The 19,507-nt window shown below is 39.1% G+C and overlaps 1 pseudogene; it reads right to left on the reverse strand.

Annotated features, from left to right (window-relative positions):
* Window positions 1–16,344: 16,344 nt before the first annotated feature.
* Window positions 16,345–18,794, reverse strand: LOC136406444 (heat shock protein HSP 90-beta pseudogene; annotated as a pseudogene).
* Window positions 18,795–19,507: the final 713 nt, after the last annotated feature.

Below are 19,507 nucleotides of genomic sequence, written 5' to 3' on the forward strand. Positions count from 1 at the left end.
TCTCTCTGTCTCTCCCTCTCCTCTCTAAAATGAACAAATAAATAAATAATTATTGCCTGACCAGGTGGTGGCGCAGTAGAAAAACTTGACTCTGGGAAGATTAAATAATAACTCAAGGCCATACAGATTTAATGATGAAGTTAGAATGTAGGTAGTCTATTTCCTTACAGACTTACTATGTCATAAATTTGCATGGTCAAAACAATAATAAGTGATATAGCAAAGAATTAATCCAACGTGCCTGATTCTGGGTACAATGCTTCTATCCCTCGGAGTTCAAGGGCTTGTCTCTTCCACGAACCTACACACTTAGACTACCACCTTCTTTCCCTCAGACGGATATTGTGCTTACAAGGAATGACAAACTCCAAGAGCATGTTTTGCATTTAGAGGCAAATTAAGATCAGTTGAGGGCCAGGAGCAGAAGAAAATATTGGGTCCCTTAAAAAAAGAGAGAGACAGGGAAAATAAAAACACCTGTTAACCATATTTTTAAATAAATAAAAAATAATGACCTGACCTGTGGTGGTGCAGTGAATAAAGCATCGACCTGGAATACTGAGGTCGCCGGTTTGAAACCCCAGGCTTACCTGGTCAAGGCATATATGGGAGTTGATACTTCCTGCTCCTCCCCCTGTTCTATTTCTTTCCTCTCTCTCTCTCTCTCTCCCTACTCCTCTCTAATAAAAATGAATAATACCTAAAAAAAATCAGAAAAAAATATTATGTACTATTGTTAAAATTGCACATATGAAACCAAACTTGGTGTCATTAGAAAAAAGTGTAAAGTCGGGGTTTTGCGGGCATTAGAAGTCCAGGCCCAGGGCATTAAATCTGCCTGTGTCTGCATAAATGAATGAGCGGTTGAGTTGACCCTGGGGGAGGGGTCATATTGAACACGTTTAACTTACATGACATTGGCACCAACTGATGAGAACAGACACCAGCCAGAAACAACCATCACGATCTTATCCATATGTTCTGATACTTATCAGCCCTGGCCCTAATTTTCTCCTATTTCCATGAAAAGGCCGTTGCAACCCCAGGCTTCATTTTGACCAGCTTACCCCTGCTGCATCTGACCAGCTGTGGGCGCCAGAAGGGCCCAGTTCCTTCCACGGAACGTGCCTCCCCACGCATAGCAGATGGCTCAGGGACACGGTATGGGACCCAATGTGTTCAACACAAGTCTGTTTCTTGAGATTTATATAGAATTTGTCATGAAAGACAAATACTGAATAAGGGAACTGGTGTCTCTTCAGGTAGTTGGACATTTAAGGGCTTCTACTAACTCGCTGGGCCATAGTTTCCAACATGTTTTCCACACGTGCGCAGGAAAACTGAAACAAGAAACAGAGCTCGAGACTAGATTGAGACAGGGCAGAATTAAAGGGCAGCCTTGATTTCTCATCCTAATTTTTTCTCTCTCATTCTGTTTCCTGCAGGTAGCAGGCAGAGTTCAACCAGAGAAGCAGAACCCCGTGGGAAACTGAAAATGAACAAACAGCATCCCCATTTAAAATACCTGCAGGCCAGAAGGGAGACCTCGCACTCATGTGTCACTCAATGGCAGGGGAATTGCACCTGGCACCTCAGCCAGGAAGTGCTATCCCTTCACTACTTTGCAGGAGGAAGCAAAGTAACAGGCCTAGTAACAGCTCAGCCAATGGGAGACTGCCACAGCTCAGCCAATGAAAAGCCACTACACTTGAACTTTGTTTCCTTCAAGGGACGCTTTGTTTACAAAAGCCAAAAAGGAATTTTCCTCTGCTTTATCTGGGCTTCTGAGTAGTTCACCCTTTGCTGGCATGATGCACTTCTGTGTCTCTCCCCTCCACCCCACCTTCCATAAACCCATGTTGTCTGCTACCTGGTCAAGATCAACAACATATAAGTATATAGTAAGGATATTGTTACAGAGTATTTCGTTTACCCCCTTGTGGGTCCTGGCTAAGGAGTCAACGCAGGCTGCCTCCATCTCTGACAAGCAAGAGCCTTCAACTCCCAGGGCAAACTGTCGGCAAGGGACCCGCCCGCAGAGCGGCCCCAGGAGAGGAGCTGGAGCGCCTCAGGACGGACGGAAGCCTGTGTCCATTGCTGTTGCCTCTGACCTGGTAACGAGCATCCTGCAGGAGCCGGACCCTTCTTCACGGTGCTGCCCCTGGGTACAGCACACGCGCATGCACACGCGCAGGGCTCAGAAGGAAGGTGGATGGAAAGATGCAGGAGGAAAAGAAGGTAAGTCAACAGATGAGCAACAGCTGAGGGATCCTGCACAACATCCCTGCCTGCCTTCCTCTCTCCAGCGCTGGGGAGAACCTCCTTTGTATCTGACCCTAATGCAACTAACCACAAAAGGGCATTCTGGGCAACAGTTCAGCCTAGCCACATTGGCACATTACAAAGCCACTAATTACATCGTGGCACTAACACAGATGAGTCTTTGTTGCCTGTAACAACACTGCATCCCTAACTTACCCAGCAAGGACATGGAAACTGGAAAATGAAAGTAGAAAAGCAGAAGTATGGAGGCCCCAGAATCAGATCACAAAAGAGAATACAGCAATAATAATAATAATAAAATGGCATATATTCCATAGTGTTTTTGTAGTTTAATTTGCAACAAAATATATTCAAATAACTCTACAATTTTAAGAAGGTAAAATGGTGCTCTCATATTATTATGTACCCTAAATTGTTTTCAAAGCAGGACAGATACACATTTGTTGGGGGGGGGGGTGGTAAAAGGGAGATTGGTGGTGTCTTTTATCTTAAATAAAATAGTTGAAGTCGGTGACTTTTCAAGATTCTTTCCACCAACATGATTGTATTATAAACAAAAATTGTTTAATTGAATCATTCCCATGGCTTTAATTAGGTTAGTCATATTTAGAATCTTTTCAGCCTAACAAAACATAACCATAACTTGTTGGCTGGTACAAGTGTTTTCCATGAAATGCCACTGGATGGGGGTGGGGGGACAATTTTCAAGAAGAGTAACCGCTTCCAAAATCTGACTTGGAACAGATTGCAGTACCTCTGCTGCTTATGAAAAGCATACACGATCTGACCCTTAAAAAAAGACTTCTTGATTTAGGTAAAATGACTCAAGGTTACACTTTTAAAAATGAATAAAAGCTGAGCCTGTCAAACTCCTCCCAGTTGGCCTGGACAGCACTTGTACTGAGTCAAATTTGATGGAAGAGAGGATGACTTTAGTAGACACAGTTTGCCTCTACTTTCTGAGATATCTGGCCACCACCTCTCAACTCCCAGTTCATAGCCAACTGAAGATCACATTAATTGCTACTAATTATATTATATTAAAAGAAAGATATTATTTAGACAAACACATTCATACAGCCTTGCACTGTCCCTTTGGTCTTCTCAGGAGAATGCATTATTTAAAAACAAAACAAAAAACAAGAAAGGGAACACAATACAAAGAAACCAATTTTATTTGTGAACCTATTGTCATCATTTTAATTATTTTCTGTCCATTGGGAAAAGGAAGATAGAAATAAAATAATCAAAAGCACCAACAATTGAACAGTTAGCCTGACCAGGCGGTGGCGCAGTGGACAGAGCATCAAACTGGGACATGGAGGACCGAGGTTGGAAACTCAAGGTTGCCAGCTTGAGTGTGGGCTCATCTGGCTTGAGCACAGGGCCGCTGGATTGAGAGTGGGATCATAGACATGACCCCATGGTCACTGGCTTGAGCAAGGGGTCACTCGCTTTGCTATAGCCCCCCCAACCCTCTTCAAGACACATACGAGGAAGCAACCAGTGAACAGCTAAGGTGCTGCAACAAAGAGTTGATGCTTCTCATCCTGTCTGTCCCTACCTGTCCCTATCTGTGACTCTCTCTCTGTCTCTGTCAAAAAAAAACCCAAAAACAATTGAACAATCACATTTCAGTATCTGTCCTTTCATACATCTATACATTATATTTACATAATATTTATGTGTACAGATATACAGATATTCATTATATATATGGATATTTATGTATGTCTGTGTGTACATACATATGTATGTACATGTGTGATATGTGATATATGTACAGGGGGTCCTCATGTTACCACACAGTTCTTTTCCTATGACAGTGCTGTAACCTGAATTTTGATGTAACACAAATAAAACAATTGCGCTTTCAAAAGTTCAAAATGGCATAGGTAAGCATACTAGGGGACGCCAACACCCTCACTCATATGCTGCGTTACTACGTATTCTTCCACCACGGGTGACCAAACTCGTTCACCCACGTAGTCTATAAGTACATGGTAATGGTAAGCTGAAACATTCACGTCTCAATTTTTTTAAGTTTTTATGGGAGTTAGCAGTGTAAACTCTCAACTTCGTATGTTGAAACTGTTCTTACCCAAGGACCCCTTGTATGCATGTATATATCAATATTATATATGTAATTTAATGCATCACAACAATCAATCCACTGTTTGGAGTATGGAGCATACAAACAATTTCAGTGCCGTTTTTGGTTTTGGAAAAGGAAGTTAAACACTCTTCTGCCTGTCCCCCAACCACACACATTCCTTCTCATTTAAGAAGACATGGTAGGCGGGTTAGATTCCACAACGTTGTATGGGGCCTAAGTTCCAGGCTCAGGAATTCATTAGGCATTTGTGGAACCTGTTGGACTTGGTGGTTTCTCAGAGCTGGAGAAATAAAACTTTTCTCTGGCTCCTACCTCTTCTACTCAGAGACTTCTCTGCCTGCTGAATGTATTACAGAATAAGAAATGCCCGTAGGCACCACCTGTGCCTGGTCTGAGAAGACCTGAGATGGGTGGCTGGGACCCTCTTTGCCTACACGTTGGCACAAACTCTCCTGTTCTTTCTGAAAAAAAGAAAAAGCTTTCTCTACAGCTGGTGGTAGAATCTGACACTCCGGCAAGTGTAAGAAGAAGCAGAGGCATATGACATGTTTTAGTTCCAGACTGCTCTGCGCTCTGACTCTGTTCCAGTTACTGTCCTGCATGCTCGCATGGATAACTTCCTTATTTCTCACAACAAACATACAAAGTTGTGTTGTGACTTGAATAAGCCAATTGGGTAATGCAAAACCAACTTTTCCTCTTTGTGGTAGATAATGTCCGCAGTAGCGGTTTGAGACGTGTGAGTTAGTGACTTAGTCACAACTTCTCTACCAGGTTATAAAGAAACAAAATCTCAGACCAAAACATACGCCACACATTAAAGTCATTAACTAAAGAAGTATTTGTGGTCAAGCAGATACAGAATGGTTTTACAACCTATTTTGTAAGTTTGATGAACCCTGAGTTTGTCCTTTCTGTTCCCCTAATGTCCAATGTGAAGGAATAGGTTAAGACAGACGATGACATAGTGTAAAGAGAGTGTTCCATTAACGTTAAAGTCAGAATGAATTTAAAAAAACCCAAACCAATTAAGGACCATATGAACATTAACTCATAGTTTCCTTAATTTTTTCTGTCTTGTTCTGTAAAGGTGGAATGCATTGATAGTATTTTTTAAATATATAAACTAATCCACATATATTTTTAAACTTTAATTTTACATAAAGCTTACTTAAAGAAGCCTATTTCTAACATTCATCCTTTTAATTATCATGCCACAAATTTACATATAATAACTTATTTCTGACATTCATCATCCTTTCTAGCAAAGTGTATCTATTATGTTGAGTGAGCTACCAACAGAGAAAACTCACTTAGCCCCTTTTCAGTCTGGTTCCCTGGTGTGTATCAGATCTGATGTACTATTAACTGCATGTATATGAAAACATTTAAAGATAAATTACAGACATCATAACAAGCAGAAACTGTGATCATCACTGTGTTACAGCTAAAGAAGCCAAGGTCTTCAAGAGATTGCATAACTGGCATTAGATCACAGAATGAGTAAATGGTGGGGTCAAAATTCAAATCCAACAAGTCTGACTCAGAGTCATGCATTATTTATGGAAATCGCCTTAGGTCATGGAGTTTTATGTAGGATTTGGGAACCAAAGTTTAATACTCAAAAAGGCTGATCTTTTGCTAGATACAGTTCTATTTATGTTTTCTCTGGGGACAGGGATCTTTCAGCTAGGAGCTACTGGAATAAGAAACATTCAGGAGATTTTGGATGCCTGGATAAATGTATTCACTTACCATATTTAGAAAATTACCAGGATCATTCAGCTCATAGCATGCAAGATTCAACACAGTGTTTAATCAAATGGTTGTTTATCCTAATATCTGTTATTTCCTCATAAGAAAAGAAGTATACATTTTTTAATATAATAAAAGAATCATGGATTTCTTTAGTAAAAAAAAATTTTAGCCAGAGTACACCTTCAAATGCTAAATAAATATTGATAATGCTTATCAGTCTTTAAATTTTCAAAATAATTTAGGCTTTCTGAGTTTCATTTTCATTTTTTTTTTTTTAAGTTTTTTTTTTTTTTAATAAATTTTTATTAATGATAATGGGATGACATTAATAAATCAGGGTACATATATTCAAAGAAAAATGTCTAGGTTATTTTGTCATTAAATTATGTTGCATACCCCTCGCCCAAAGTCAGATTGTCCTCCGCATCCCTCTATCTAGTTCTCTGTGCCCCTCCCCCTCCCCCTAACTCTCTCCCACCCTCCCTCCCATGTCCTCCCTCCCCCCACCCCTGGTAACCACCACACTCTGTCCATGTCTCTTAGTCTCGTTTTTATATTCCACCAATGTATGGAATCATGTAGTTCTTGTTTTTTTCTGATTTACTTATTTCACTCCGTATATGTTATCAAGATCCCACCATTTTGCTGTAAATGATCTGATGTCATCATTTCTTATGGCTGAGTAGTATTCCATAGTGTATATGTGCCACATCTTCTTTATCCAGTCTTCTATTGAAGGGCTTTTTGGTTGTTTCCATGTCTTGGCCACTGTGAACAGTGCTGCAATGAACATGGGGCTACATGTGTCTTTACGTATCAATGTTTCTGAGGTTTTGGGGTATATACCCAGTAGAGGGATTGCTGGGTCATAAGGTAGTTCTATTTGCAGTTTTTTAAGGAACCACCATACTTTCCTCCATAATGGTTGTACTACTTTACAGTCCCACCAACAGTGGATGAGAGTTCCCTTTTCTCCGCAGCCTCTCCAACATTTCCTATTACCCGTCTTGTTGATAATAGCTAATCTAACAGGGGTGAGGTAGTATCTCATTGTAGTTTTGATTTGCATTTCTCTAATAACTAATGAAGCTGAGCATCTTTTCATATATCTGTTGGCCATTTGTATTTCTTCCTGGGAGAAGTGTCTGTTCATGTCCTCTTTCCATTTTTTTATTGGATTGTTTGTTTGTTTGTTGTTGAGTTTTATGAGTTCTTTGTAAATTTTGGATATTAGGCCCTTATCTGAACTGTTGTTTGAAAATATCATTTCCCATTTAGTTGGCTGTCTGTTTATTTTTATATCAGTTTCTCTTTCTGAGCAAAAACTTTTTATTCTGATGTAGTCCCATTCATTTATCTTTGCCTTCACTTCTCTTGCCATTGGAGTCAAGTTCATAAAATGTTCTTTAAAACCCAGGTCCATGAGTTTAGTACCTATGTCTTCTTCTATGTACTTTATTGTTTCAGGTCTTATATTTAGGTCTTTGATCCATTTTGAATTAATTTTAGTACACGGGGACAGGCTGTAGTCGAGTTTCATTCTTTTGCATGTGGCTTTCCAGTTTTCCCAACACCATTTGTTGAAGAGGCTTTCTTTTCTCCATTGTGTGTTGTTGGCCCCTTTATCAAAGATTATTTGACCATATATATGTGGTTTTATTTCTGGGCTTTCTATTCTGTTCCATTGGTCTGAGTGTCTATTTTTCTGCCAATACCATGCTGTTTTGATTATCGTGGCCCTATAATATAGTTTAAAGTCAGGTATTGTAATGCCCCCAGCTTCGTTCTTTTTCCTTAGGATTGTTTTGGCTATTCGGGGTTTTTTATAGTTCCATATAAATCTGATGATTTTTTGTTCTATTTCTTTAAAAACTCTCATAGGAATTTTGATGGGAATTGCATTAAATTTATATATTGCTTTGGGTAATATGGCCATTTTAATTATATTTATTCTTCCTATCCAAGAACAAGGAATATTTTTCCATCTCATTGTGTCTTTTTCTATTTCTCTTAATAATGCCTTGTAGTTTTCGTTATATAGGTCCTTTACATTCTTTGTTATGTTTATTCCTAGGTATTTTATTTTTTTTGTTGCAATCGTGAAGGGGATTATTTTTTTGTGTTCGTTTTCTAATATTTCATTGTTGGCATATAGAAAGGCTATGGACTTTTGTATGTTAATTTTGTATCCTGCGACCTTACTGTATTGGTTTATTGTTTCTAATAATCTTTTTGTGGAGTCCTTCGGGTTTTCGATGTATAGGATCATATCATCAGCAAAAAGTGATACCTTTACTTCTTCTTTTCTGATATGGATGCCTTTTATTTCTTTGTCTTGTCTGATTGCTCTGGCCAGAACTTCTAGCACCACGTTAAATAAGAGTGGAGAGAGTGGACAACGCTGTCTTGTTCCTGATTTAAGGTAGAAAGTCCTCAGTTTTATGCCATTTAATATGATGTTGGCTGATGGTTTATCATATATGGCCTTTATCATGTTGAGATATTTTCTTTCTATACCCATTTTGTTGAGAGTCTTAAACATAAAATTGTGTTGTATTTTATCAAAAGCCTTTTCTGCATCTATTGATAAGATCATGTGGTTTTTGTTCTTTGTTTTGTTGATATGGTGTATTACGTTAACCGTTTTGCGTATGTTGAACCATCCTTGAGATTCTGGGATGAATCCCACTTGATCATGATGTATTATTTTTTTAATATGTTGTTGTATTCGGTTTGCCAGTATTTTCTTGAGTATTTTAGCATCCGTATTCATTAGAGATATTGGTCTGTAGTTTTCTTTCTTTGTGCCATCCTTGCCAGGTTTTGGTATGAGGGTTATGTTGGCCTCATAAAATGTGTTTGGAAGTATTGCTTCTTCCTCAATTTTTTGGAAGACTTTGAGTAGAATAGGAACCAAGTCTTCTTTGAATGTCTGATAGAATTCACTAGTATAACCGTCTGGGCCTGGACTTTTATTTTGGGGGAGGTTTTTAATAGTTTTTTCTATTTCCTCCCTGCTGATTGGTCTGTTTAGGCTTTCTGCTTCTTCATGACTCAGTCTAGGAAGGTTGTATTGTTCTAGGAATTTATCCATTTCTTCTAGATTGTTGTATTTGGTGGCATATAGTTTTTCATAGTATTCTACAATAATTCTTTGTATATCTATGATGTCTGTGGTGATCTCTCCTCTTTCATTTTGGATTTTATTTATTTGAGTCCTGTGCCTTTTTTCCTTGGTGAGTCTTGCCAAGGGTTTGTCAATTTTGTTGATCTTTTCAAAGAACCAGCTCCTTGTTTTATTGATTTTTTCTATAGTTTTTCTGTTCTCTATTTCATTTATTTCTGCTCTGATTTTTATTATCTCCTTTCTTCGGCTGGTTTTGGGTTGTCTTTGTTCTTCTTTTTCTAGTTCCTTAAGGTGTGAAGTTAAGTGGTTTACTTCGGCTCTCTCTTGTTTGTTCATATAGGCCTGAAGTGATATGAACTTTCCTCTTATTACTGCTTTTGCTGCATCCCAGAGATTCTGATATGTCGTATTTTCATTTTCATTTGTCTGTATATATCTTTTGATCTCTGCGCTTATTTCTCCTTTGACCCATTCATTTTTTAGAAGTATGTTGTTTAGTTTCCACATTTTTGTGGGTTTTTCCCCCTCTTTTTTGCAGTTGAATTCTAGTTTCAAGGCTTTATGATCAGAAAATAGGCTTGGTACAATTTCAATTTTTCTAAATTTGCTGATATTGTCTTTGTGGCCCAACATATGGTCAATTCTTGAGAATGTTCCATGTACACTAGAGAAAAATGTATACTCTGTCGCTTTGGGATGAAGTGTCCTGTAGATGTCTATCATATCCAGGTGTTCTAGTATTTTGTTTAAGCCACTATATCTTTATTGATTCTCTGTTTGGATGACCGATCTAGAGCCGTCAGCGGAGTATTGAGGTCTCCAAGTATGATTGTATTTTTGTTAGTTTTTGTTTTAAGGTCAATAAGTAGCTGTCTTATATATTTTGGTGCTCCTTGGTTTGGTGCATATATATTAAGGATTGTTATGTCTTCTTGATTCAACTTCCCCTTAATCATTATGAAATGACCATTTTTGTCTCTGAGTACTTTTTCTGTTTTGTAGTCAGCATTATTAGATATGAGTATTGCTACACCTGCTTTTTTTGGGGTGTTGTTTGCTTGGAATATTGTTTTCCAGCCTTTCACTTTGAATTTGTTTTTATCCTTGTTGCTTAGATGTGTTTCTTGTAGGCAGCATATAGTTGGATTTTCTTTTTTAATCCATTCTGCTACTCTGTGTCTTTTTATTGGTAAGTTTAATCCATTTACATTTAGTGTAATTATTGACACTTGTGGGTTCCCTACTGCCATTTTATAAATTGCTTTCTGTTAGTTTTGTATCTAGTTTGATTCTTCTCTTTTGTTTTTCTATCATTTGTTTTTGTTTGTTTGTGTTCCATACTTCTTTCCTCTGTTGCTACCTTTTTTAAGTCAAGTGTTTTTGTGGTGGTTTTTTCTAGGGTGGTTACCATTAAGTAATGAAAAGGGTACCTACCATATTCATTGTAGTACCCTATCTTATAAGTATTTCTGCACTTCATCGTCCTTTGCTACTGTTAATCTCCATCCTCTCCCCCCTTTTTTTCCTTTGTTGTCACAGTTTAACTTTGGTTTTATTGTGTTCTTGGTGGAGCTGTTACTTGTGGTGTTGTTTTCTTTTGTTCTTTGAATCTGGTTGGAAAACCCCCTTTAGTATTTCCTGGAGTGGGGGCTTTCTGCTGATAAATTCTCTCATCTTTTCTGTATTTGTGAATGTTTTTATATCTCCTTCGTACTTGAAAGAGAGCTTTGATGGGTATAGTATTCTTGGCTGAAAGTTCCTCTCTTTCAGGGCTTTAAATATTGGGGTCTACTCTCTTCTAGCTTGTAGAGTTTCTGCTGAGAAATCTGATGATAATCTAATAGGCCTTCCTTTATATGTTGTACTCTTCTTTTCCCTGGCTGCCTTGAGAATTTTTTCTTTGTCATTGGTTTGTGTCATCTTTATTATGATGTGCCTTGGAGTGGGTTTGTTGGGGTTAAGAAAACTCGGTGTTCTGTTTGCTTCTTGAATTTGAGGCTTTAGTTCTTTCCACAGGCCTGGGAAGTTCTCATCTATTATTTGTTTGAGTATATTCTCCATTCCATTTTCTTTCTCTTCTCCCTCTGATATACCTATTATTCTTATGTTATTCTTTCTGATGGAGTCAGACAATTCCTGTAGGGCTTTCTCATTTTTTATTATTTTTGAGTCTCTTCCTTCTTCTCTCTGTTGTGCCTCAAGTTGTTTGTCTTCTATTTCACTAATCCTATCTTCTATCTGGGCTGTTCTGTTAGCTAAGCTTGTTACCTTGTTTTTCAGCTCGTGAATTGAGTTTTTCATTTCTGTTTGATTTGTTTTTATAGTTTCAATTTCCTTGGTAATATATTCTTTGTGTTCATTGAGTTGTTTTCTGATCTCCCTAAATTGCCTTTCTGTGTTTTCTTATATATCTCTGAGTATTTTTAAGATTTCTATTTTAAATTCTCTGTCATTTAGCTCCAAGGCTTCCAATATGTTAAGTCTTTTCTCCATAGATTTTTCCACATCTATTTGTGTTACCTCTCTTTCTTTTGTATCCATAATATTCGATTTCCTCTTTCTTACTGGCATCTGAGGGTGGTCTTATTGATAGCACTAATTAGAATTAATAAAGAATAAAAAGGAAAAAAAAAAAGGTAAAACACCCCCCCAAAAAAACAGTAATAATTTATTATTTCCCCCTTTTTTCTTTCTTCTCTTTCCCTCCTCTCCCCTCCTCAGGGAGATATCGTGATGACCTGTGAATTATATTATGCTAAATGGAACAAAAACTGCGTATAATGGAGGGCCTGATTTGGGGTGAAGAGTTCAAGGGGCAAAAAAAGGGAGTATGGACCTACTAAATGCAAAAAAATAAAAAAGGAAGAAAATCTTAGACAAGCATAAGATGATTTGCTTGTAATTGATGGTCGACTAAGAGATATAATGAGAGGGATAAGAGGGAACCAGAAAAAAGGAGAAAAAAAAAAGAATAATAAAGAAAAAAATAAAAATAATAAGTAAAAATCTGTTGTATTAAGTAGAGCGAAGACTAAATACAATGGAGACCTTGGGTTGGGAGGAATGCTAGTGAGTTAAAAAGCAACATAAAAAGTACCGAAAATGCCACAAAAATAAACAAACAAACAAAAAAAACACAAAAGTGAAAAAGAAAAATAAAACCAAAAAAAACCCTTGAGTCCCAAATTAACTAATTTGTTCGTGATTAAGGATTAAATGGGAGGAAAAGTAAAACGAGAAAAGAAAAAACGAATAGAAAGGAAAAAATTGAAAAAGAGAAGAACGAAGGAAGAAAAAAAAAGGAAGAGAAAAAAACAAAATAAAGCAAAACAAAAAAAAAAACAAAAGAGGAGAGAGTGAGAGTTAAGTGTTTTGGAGTATAACCTTAAAGGAGGGTGAGGATGAAGATAAGAAATAAAATGTAACACTCATGGGTAGTGCAGTTCAAGAAAAGGGAAGCATAAGATGGGCAGAGAATAGAAGGACCGAGGTGGAGGAAATAGAAATAATAATAATAAAGGCAATAAGATAGAAGAAACAAATAACAGCAAAAAAAAAAAAATTAGTGGAACAAGTTGTAAAGTCTGTGGATTTTTCTTGATTTTGAGAGGTTAACTTCTTCCTTTTTCTTTTCTCTCCCTCTTCCTGGTCGGTGACTCTGTACCCCAGGCTCTGCCCCTGTGTCACACTTAGGTAGGGATTTGCAGTTGATGGGATTCTATGGCAATGTCATATAATTGGCTTTAGTCTTGCTGGTAGTCAAGGCTTGTTGGCGTTTGCAGGGTCCAACGATGAGAGAGTTTGCTTTCCTGGAGTCTCTCTCCTAGTCCCCCCTTCCTGAATTAGCAGCCTGGTGATCCAGCTATAAGGCTGCTACTGCTTCTGCCTGGGGAGTAAGAGGCTCAAAGAGCTAGGAAATCCCCACTCTATCCCCACTCAGCGCAAGGCTTTGGGAAAGGCTCTGGCAGTCAGAGCCTCCAGTGTAATCAGGCGGGGGTGGGAGTCAATTGTTGTCAAGGTGACTGTTCAGCGCCTAGCATTCAGTTGGACCACTCAACCCAGGCTTTCCACACTTTGTAGCCTGTTTCGGCTGGGAAGAAGAGGCACTAGTCTCTGCTTGCGACTAGTGTAGTAAAGATCTTATTATCTACCAAGTCCCTCTTGTTAGCGTTTATCCCTGAATATGGAGGCTCTATCAATCAGAAGTTGCCCCCGCCCCTTTAGTGAGAGGCACTAAGAAATATCACGCCTCTTGTCTTGGATCGCTGAACTGAGAGAGATCTTATCAATTAGAGCCCGTGGGTGCGCAGATTTCATGGGTTAAGCTAATTTCAGTGATTGGGTCCGCAGCTGTGCTCCTGAAGGTATTTCAGGCTGCCTGCGCGCCCCTCCCCCAACACTTGATTGTTAGCTTGAATGGCTGGGTGAGGTGCCCTGCCCACAGAGAGAATCTCCCAAGTAGGGAAGACCGCCCTGGTGCCTCTCCGGCTCGCCCCGCCGCTGGCGGCTGGGTCGCACCAGGCGTAGGATAATGGGGCACCCTGGGTGTGCGGGCCAGTAGGGCGCACCGGGCGCAGGATAATGGGGCACCCTGGCTGTGCGGGCCAGTAGGGCACGCGCGCGAATGGGGTGCTCCAGGCACCGGTGGCTGGGGACTCTCACTCGCAGTGCGCGGGCCACTGGGAACGTTAGCGGTGCTCGCTCTGCAACCGGACCGGGTGCGCGCCGGCGGCTGCTCGCCACTCCCGAGTGTGGGCCGACTCACCACAGGCGCACTCCCTCCGCGGCTTGAATGAACGTCCCTGCGGTAGTTAGCTTCTTCCACACCCTCGTCTCTCAGATTCAAGTGATAACAGTCCTTTCGCTTTCAGTTTGTGTAGAACTCCAGAATGCTCCGAGGATAAATTTTTCTGTTTCTAGTTGATAAATTTGTTGTGATTTTGGGGAGATCTGTCGGACACGCTGCTCACGGCGCCATTTCCGTGACGTCACTCAGTTTCATTTTCATTTGATGCTGATAAAATGGTTCTTAATTCTAAATAAATCATCTTAAACATGCTTGGAACAAAAAGCCTGTAGAACCTTTTAGACATTGAATAGTTCTTATGAAATACTTGGATGTGCCAAATATAAGAAAATCAGGAGCATAAGGATTAAATTTTCCTTGACATCCACTTAGTTATAAAATTAAAAAGTAGTGGTTGACAAAACAGTTTTGGAAATTTTATAACATTTGTAAAGGCATTCAAGATGTTTTTCAGAACTTAAACCAAGTTAGGTTCTTCCTCGCCCAATTAAAAAATATAATAAATATGCACACATATGGAGTGAAAATGTGTATGTATACATGTGTGTATACAAAAAATCCTTTATTTCTTAATTTTACAATTTCTAGTGGAACATTAAGACCATTTCTTTTTTTCAGAGTACATTTTTAGTCTTTTTTTAAGTTTAGACATCAGTGGTGTTATTACATTTTTACTCTTTTTTAAGTTTAGACATCAGTGGTGTTATTATTACTACCTTGATATGTATATATGTGTACATACTTTTATATATGTATTTGTATGTATGTATATATTTTTATATATACATATATGTTATGTATTAGCTCTTTGATTTAAAAATCTATTTAAGAAAATCTTACTGTTTACAAATGTCCTCATTTGTTAAAGTGTAAGTTTATGCTTTTATTATCAGTCTCCAATTTTATTGTATTTTAGAACAAAAGAATATGAGTTGTGCAATTTACAGTTCAGTAGATTTATTATAAAGATACTCAAGAACCAAAAAGCAGGCCCTGGCTGGTTGGCTCAGTGGTAGAGCATCGGCCTGGCATGCAGGAGTCCAGGGTTCGATTCCCGGCCAGGGCACACAGGAGAGGCGCCCACTTGCTTCTCCACCCCTCCCCTGTCCTTCCTCTCTGTCTCTCTCTTCCCCTCCTACAGCTGAGGCTCCATTGGAGCAAGGGTGGCCCAGGCGACGCTGAGGATGGCTCCATGGCCTCTGCCTCGGGTGCTACAATGGCTTTGGTGGCAACGAGCGGTGCCACAGATGGGCAGAGCGTCGCCCCCTGGCGGGCATGCCGGGTGGATCCCGGTCGGGTGCATGCGGGAGTCTGTCTGACTGCCTTCCAAAAAAAAAAAAAAAAAAGAACCAAAAAGCAGTTTCTCTTTGCAAATGTTCAATATATATTTTAACAGTGTATATTTTCTATGGTATTTGCAGCATATTAAATCCTGGGTATGCTTTTGGCAATTTGGTTTTTCCATTTATATTTTTTCTATTTTATTTGTCAGAGATCAAGAGAAGAGCTTGAAAGTTTCTTATTATATTGAAGTGTTGTCAAATTTTTTGTTACTTCTAACTTGTTTTATAATCACAAACTATGTTATTTAGCATTTGAATGTAGTATAGACAGATAGATAGATAGAAAAATATAGATATAGGTAAATATAGATATTGATATAGATATTGATGATAGATATATAGATATATATATAGCTCACACCTTTCTTTTTAAATATTGTTTTATATTTTAGCATATTTGTTACATATATAGCAAATACTTTAATGTTACTTTTGACCCTTTTGCACACTTTAGGGTTTGTTTTTCAGGGAAATTTATAAATTCCAAAGGGAAGGCAGAAGAGATGGAATAAGAGATTACTCATTTGGGAATGAGTACCCAGAATTTTTGGACTCCTGGACTTTTTTGAAACATGAAGCAGTAAATTCTATACTTTGGCTTAAACAAATCTTTTTTTTTTTAACTGTATCTCTTTTATTTTTTATACTTTAATTTCAAAACAAAATAACAACAACAAAAAAATCTCCCAATCCACAACATCCAAACCCAATGTCAAATGTGGAAAAGGAAGCCTTGAAGACCTTGTATCCTGCCTCAAACAGAGAGAGATCAGGAGAGAAAAGCCCACTAGACATCAGCAGAGGAATCCAGGTGGGCTGGGGACACTTGGGGCTACTGGGGGAGCCATGGAGTCACTAAACAGAGGGCACAACGTCTTCGGGTAGAACCTCCTCTAATTCCATTCAAGAGTCATCCGCATCTTCTCAAGGGGAGCAGGTTCTCATCAGGAACAGCAGGACTGGCTTCTTGTGCTCTCACTTCATCTTCATCAGTGCCTAGGTCTCGCTTGGTCATGCAGTAGGTCCGTTGCCATGGCTCTGAGAACCCTCAAGAAGAGAGCAGTACAGTTTCAAATAGCAGCACCACAAGGTCCTTGACAGCCTTGTCCTTCTTGTGTGCCTCCACTTTCTGCCGCAGAGTGTCCACAGGGGGCTAGCTGGGGTTGATTTCCCGGTGCCTTTCAGCCATTCTGTAGCCCACTGGAGAGTTGTCATTAAGTGCCTAGACTTTCAAGATATGCTCCACGTTGGCTATCCATCTTCAGCTGTTAATCACAGTGCAGCAGGATGAAGAATCAAGCCTGTTGGAGACTGTCCCATCTCAAACTACTCATCCAAGATTTTTTCATAAATTTGCAGTGGTTCTTAAACTTGGCCTTGCTCTCCTCCATTTTCTTTTTCCTCTTTTTATCCTCAGGTAGCTCCAGGCCCTCCTTGGTAACTGAGACCAGGCTCTTCCCACCGATCTCCTTGATCTGCTGCACACATTACTCATTGATTAGGCTCTGTCATATATACTACCTCAAAACCCTACTTCAGCACTCACTCCGCTAAAGCAGGGTTGGCGATCTGCTCTTTGCTGTCACCTGTGATGTGTAATAGGCTAACTTCTGGGTCTCCTATATGTGAGAGACATATTACAAAAGAGAAGCCATTTTGCTTCCAGCCTGGGAGCTGTGATAGTGCAAAAGTTCACAAAGGCATCACTGATTAGTACAGTCCTCATGGTTTCCAAGCTTTTAGATTTTTTAGAGAATGCTTTGTAGAGTTTCTTATAGATCTCCTTGTCTTGCACCAGCTCAGAGAAAAGCTCAGGCATTTCTTAACTATGGTTTAATGAATAACTTTCAATATTTTGCTCTGCTAGAGCATTTCCTGGGAGGTGCCCAGGGGCAGATCCTCAAAGTCAGCCCACCATGGATGAAATTGGGATATTTTGGTATCAGTTTATTACAACTGTTGATGATGAAGAGATGTTAGACATAGAGTTTGGTGGTGTTATTCTTGTTCTCAAAGAGTTCAAAAAGAACCTACAGGAAATGAATAACAATGCCCTGAATTCTAACTGATCTTCTACAGAGAAGTGCTTGACTAACAAGTGGTCTTCCCAGTCATTGGTAAGACTCTTATAAAATTCTTCATATTCCTCCTGGGTGATGTCATCAGGATTTCTGGTAAAAACAGGCTTGGTCTTGTTCAGTTCTTCCAGATCAATATATTTCTTCTTAATCCTCTTTATTTTCTCTTACTTATTCTTAGCACTTCAATTCTCCTCATCTGAGCCCACCTCTTTAGTCTTGGGCTTCTCATCATCTTTTTATCTCCCTCTTCCTTCTCCTCTATCTGTTCCTCTGCTTAATCATCATTGGTTTATTTCTCTCATTCCTTCTCCAAATAAAAGATGATGGGATAACCTATTAACTGTGAGTGCTTTTCCATTACTTATTTGATGCTACTCTCCTTTATATTCTCTGGTCCTTTTTTTTTAATTTTTGTATTTTTCCAAAGTGGAAACAGACAGACTCCCACATGCGCCCAACTGGGATCCACCCGGCATGCCCACCAGGGGGTGATGCTCTGCCCATCTGGTGCATTGCTCCACTGAAATCAGAGCCATTCTAGCACCTGAGGCAGAGACCATGAAGCCATCCTCAGTGCCCAGGCCAACTTTCCTCCAATGGCTGCAGAGGGGAAAAGAGAGATAGAGAGAAAGGAGAGGGGGAAGGGTAGAGAAGCAGAAGGGTGATTCTACTGTGTGCCCTGGCTGGGAATCAAACCCAGGACATCCACAAGCTGGGCCAACACTCTTCCGCTGAGCCAACTGGCCAGGGCCTTTAAGGTAGAGTCTCACTTGGGCACCCCAGTCAATGGACTCAACATAGTCAGCTAGTACAGTGAAGAAACCCCCAGCTGAAGTCTTCCAGGCATACTGCTCATCATCACTGTGCTTTGTGATCGCAACCACTTTCTATGACACAAGATTGACAGAATAAAAGCCAACACCAAATTATCCAATCATGAAGATGTCTGCACCAGCCTCACTATCCTTCATGAATGCTTTAGTATCAGACTTGGCAATGGTTCCCAGATTATTTGTGAGATCAGCTTTGATCATGCCAATGCCTGTATCCATCAAAATCTGGTGCATTCCTGGGGGTTCGGGATGATATCAATTTTTAGCTCTTTATCACTGTCCAACTTGAGAGGATCAGTCAGGCTCTCATAATTTATCTTGTCCAAGGCATTAGAAGTATTACTGATCAAATCACGAAGGAATGCTTCCTTGTGGGAATGGAAGATGTTAATGATAAGAGACATGAGTTGGGCAAAAATCTCCACCTCCTCCTTTCCATTGAGCATCTTGAAGGTGAAGAGATGCAAGTACTAGACAGCAAGGTGGTCAAGGACTGTGTTTGGCTTACATGCCACAAGAACCATGCAAGAAGGTGACTCAAGATTGGCTTAAACAAATCTTAACTCAATTGTCACTTGTACCCCAAATAATTACAACTAATAAAATATTACTTCTACCACGTTATTACAGACTTCTAGATATTTTTATTGCCTAACTGTTTTACTTTTTCCTACTTTTTGCTATATAGCTAATGATCCTGTTGCTTTGCATTTTTGTCTCCAAAGGAATGAAAACTTTATTCCTTTTCATTCTATTAATGGATACCTATATATTTAAATTTTTGAGCATCTATTTTTCTTGCAAGGTAAATAATTCATTTTAGACTAAATCATTGATTTTGCCTCATGGAATGAGAAATTCATGTACTGTATTTCCCTTCCTTCACATCTCACAAATTCTCACATTTTTCAGAATAATCTCAAATTTTACAACCATATGAGTATTAATTTAATCGCTACATTATGCATTTTACATCTGTTTATATCCATTTGAGTAATTGTTTGGAAATCAACTCTCAAATTTTAATGTTCCTATGGCCACATACTTTACCCATATTCGAGTCATTATATCTATTCAGTTCTCAGAGGGCCTGAGTATGTTCTAAATAATATTTTTTTCAGAAAACATATATAGATTATATCATGAATCCTTAGAAGGA

Source organism: Saccopteryx leptura, chromosome 5 (assembly GCF_036850995.1).
Source record: "Saccopteryx leptura isolate mSacLep1 chromosome 5, mSacLep1_pri_phased_curated, whole genome shotgun sequence".
Lineage (NCBI taxonomy): Eukaryota > Metazoa > Chordata > Mammalia > Chiroptera > Emballonuridae > Saccopteryx > Saccopteryx leptura.